The following is a 4023-nucleotide window of genomic DNA, read 5'->3' as shown; positions in this document are numbered from 1 at the left end:
TCACTCCTGTTGTTGATCTTTGCACCCCGTGAGCTTCGTGCATACAACAACCTACTCGGGGCATCGAATGGCATGCTGTTACTCTTGATTTTTGCATCACCTGAGCCCAGTTGAAAAAAACCATTCGGTTCCAATGGGAAATTGCCAATTGGAAACAATTGGACATTTCCAAATGTTTTCGACACCATTAGAGAACAATTGGGAAATACCAATTGTCCGACACCAAATGGTCAGCTCCAATTGGGCAGGCACCTAATGGTCCACCCCTATTAAAAACCTCATTCGGTCTGATCCTGTAGAGATTTCTTGGCCTACGTCATCAGCGCAAGTGTGTTGGTTAAAACGAACGAGTTAATTCATTTCACAGCGCAAGTGTGTTGGTTAAAACGAACGAGTTAATTCATTTCACATTCAGTTAGGAGACGCTGTGAGTTAATCAACCAGTGTACATTCATCGGATGTCCGAAGTATGTCCTTTACTGGATGTACGGATATCCGTGGGAGATCCGCCGACGTCCAACGGCTCGCACGGACCTCCGACGGAGGTACAAATATAATTTAGGGGTGTGCGAATATTCGAAATTTTCGAATATATTTCGAATAGTATATTTTCAGTATTCGATTCGAAATCCAAGTATTCGTGTTCTTTCGAATATTCGACCCGACGCGAATATTCGTATCTAGCCGAATATTCATAGTAAGCACCGGCGCTCATTTCGGTCCGCAAGCCCTATCGACAGAGACATAACATGGCGGCGCCCAGGGCAATGTGCATGGATGAAGGAAAATTTTTCCTTCGAATTTTTCCAAGGGCCATGCCGTAGCTAACTGCGCTGGTGAGCTTTTTTGTGGCTATACCTGCGAAGTTGCAATAGTCAGAGCTGTGCACGAAGTACCTCGCAATACATGCCAGGTCAGAGGGCATTTTCTGTGGCTGGAGGAGTCGTTTCAGCTAGAAGGGAACTACTACTGCCTGACCATGTGGAGCAGCTGGTTTTCCTTCATGACAACATTTTATGTTCATCCCAGCAACGCGCTTTTGTGCTGATGGCAAGCTAGCCTTGATCAATGCTGTGTACTATCCATCATCTCTGATATTTCCACTCTTCTAAGAATAATGTTCGAAACTGTGATGTTATTGGGTGCTCAAATGTTTTGTAGTGGTTAAATGCATCTGTCCTTGATTATTCGATATTCGATTCGATATTCGGAATCAAGTATTCGATTCGTATTCGAAAAATTTGATATTCGCACACCCCTAATATAATTATTTAGACCGCCGACAGATATCGATCTCGGATATCCGCCGGCGGATCTTTTGAGGATATTTGCAGGTAATGCATTCACCATTATGAGGCAAGCCAGAACTACAACCTCCAATCAGTGCACCTCGCAGGGCCACTGGGCTTATTAAAAGCCCGCAGAGTGTCTGAAATGAGACATACACCTTGCTGTATGTAATATGCATGAATCTGTAAAGCAATCGACCAAAATGACACAAAGCATATAAAAGTCTGGATTTATTTATTTATTTATTACAGTACCCACAGCGCCGTGAGGCATTACAGTGGGGGGGAAGACTACTCAAACACAGTCGAAAAAGCAGGATGATTTTATTATGACATAAATGCAGTCTTCAGTCTTCACGAGGAATTCATCAAGCTGGCGATACATATACTTAACGCAGCAGGAAGGATACTGTACAGACCATGATGAATTTGTAGCCAAGCCGGGGACGTCTTCTGCAGAAAACAGTTAACACTAAGTTCAGAATATGCCATTAAAGCAAGGGAATTTGACAGACACCATCCAGTTCTATGCAGTAACTCCACCGTGCCAAGTAAATTAGTCATCTGTAGCTCCGAAAGCATGTTTACATCATGAACAACTAGTAGGTTGTAAGCAACAGAGGTGAGAATATTTCTTGCAATACAAAATATTTTGCTTTTCCAAAAAAACTGCAAAAACAAATGCCCCACTGCAGAGCTTTGTACCAGTTCATTAAAAATGTGTTTACATTGCAAAACACCACAGCTACTCCCACAGGCAGTCACTTCCATACTGATGGTCAAAAAAATCTCTGCCTCTCCCGTAACCGAGTGTAGAGTAAGCATGAAATGTTTACGGGCCTAATGTCATCTCGGTGGACACCCGAACCGCACCGTAATGGAAGGGAGGAACGCCACCACCCGTTCGGCGCGATGCCTTGCCCTTTGAACGCAGCGCTTCTCCCCCGGGCCCCTGTGCGCCTGCGCGGCTTTGCTTCGATGCGCGAAGCCCCTAAGAGATCACGTATGACAACAAAGTGTATCGTGGCATTTATGTGCTTTTTGCACGCATTATTAGAAATCGGAAATTATAATTCCGTGCATCATCAAACGCACAGCGACTGATATCTTGATAAACATTGAGAAGGCACTGGCAGCAGTTATTTTTTGTGACTCCTTTGGAGACCAACCGGCGCTTGCATGCCGGTCGCGTAGGAGGGCTTAGAGAGTCGTTAAATCTCGTTAACTCTCGTACAGTGCCCGGATGACGAATTCAGTGCCCGGTTGAGTGGATTTCAGTGCCCGGATGAGTGGATTTCAGTGCCCGGATGATGGCTCTCGGTCTCGGCGTGACGTCACCACACTGCCGACAACGGGGGCTAAAAGCATTTCATGCTTAGAAATTCAAGTGTAAGAGCAGGGATCCTTACCACACCGTTGCAAGCTAGCTAATGACTTAGGTTGGGCACAAGGTACACTCATAGAGAAAAGTTTGCTGGATGTCGATTTTCCGAAAATATTTATTTTTGCATTGCCTCGCAGGCAGTCAGCTGAAATTTGTTCAATAAGATCGAGTATCCATGTCCCCTCATGATTCTAGGCTTTTGATTAAATTGCACTGGCTAACAGCACAGAGAAAATATTTTACAAAGAACTCTCATCCCACAAATTTTTATCCATTACTGTACAAGAACACTGCAGTATAGCTAGATACCCTCCGCTGCACAGAGCAAACAGAAGGAAAGTATCCATTATGTGACAGGGTCAAACTTGCACTGTAGTTCAAACTTACCTGAAGGTTGCTGCTGTACGCTGCAGGTACTATATAGCTGCTAGCTTAGGTCAGTCACATCCACACTGTATAGACAAGAAAATAAAGTATGAGAGAGAACTGTCGATGCCTACAATGCCCACAGGATTCACTGATGAATCATGCATCAGGGCACCGACAGCATATATGATGATCCACAGCTGCACAGGAGTAAGAAAGAGAGGTCTGGTCACAATCCAGGAACATGTGGCTCTAGGGGTGCCATATATGGTCCTGCTATCTGGCTCAGCATTGAGCCCTGTGGGCATACCAAAGCACTGCAAGAGCTCATTGCACTCAGTGATTGGGAGGTGAAAAATGTGACTGAAGCTCGCAAACTTAACACAACAGTTAAGCTGTCCTAAACAATGCTACTGCACAGTGCAAAGTACTGTGTAGTGGATGGTTGAAGACTTCCATTTGGCAAGCCTAATGGACAAATTGATGAGCTGTGGAAGTATGAACAACTTTTATATGACATTTTCAACCTACCTGTGCTTTCCATGGCTTGGCATAATTAACTCAGTCGCGAAGCACTGAAAAACTAACACCGTCCTGGCACTATGCTTTTCCTGCGTTCTGTATTATCGCAATTATGAGCCTACGCGCAATTGCCTTAAGATTCACACCATGCAACTGCACACCGTCTCAACTTTTTTTCACAAACACGAGGAACGTATGCGGCAGCTAATGCATAGTGCTTGTAACTTCCACTCCGTGGCAAACAAGTTGCACAACAGAGTACAACTGCGTTAATGCGCTTTACTCATCACACAGCAACATCCTGAAAGTAATTTTCAAGCACAGTTACTTACCTCGCAAGTGGTAACACCATGGCCGCTTCTTTCATCCAAAGCAACAAAGCATGTCTCGGCAAGGGGTCAGGGGCGCGATTACGAGTTGCTCAAAATCGTCTCAATCGGAAAGTGTCTCAAAAAGTGTCTC

At 44.7% G+C, this 4023-nt stretch overlaps 1 long non-coding RNA gene across 1 annotated transcript; it reads right to left on the bottom strand.

Moving 5' to 3' along the window:
• Positions 1 to 1613: 1613 nt before the first annotated feature.
• On the bottom strand, positions 1614 to 3591 carry LOC149352781 (uncharacterized). Its single transcript, XR_016289554.1, has 3 exons — positions 3571 to 3591; positions 3061 to 3125; positions 1614 to 1742 (listed from the first exon to the last, which is right to left on the bottom strand). It is a non-coding gene; the product is annotated as an uncharacterized LOC149352781 (long non-coding RNA).
• Between the last annotated feature and the right edge of the window lie 432 nt (positions 3592 to 4023).

This window comes from Amblyomma mixtum, chromosome 3 (assembly GCF_055824585.1).
Source record: "Amblyomma mixtum isolate Tamu chromosome 3, ASM5582458v1, whole genome shotgun sequence".
NCBI classification, from domain to species: Eukaryota; Metazoa; Arthropoda; class Arachnida; order Ixodida; family Ixodidae; genus Amblyomma; species Amblyomma mixtum.
Note: the sequence above shows the minus strand (reverse complement) of the source record. Positions and strands in the feature narration are given on the sequence as shown.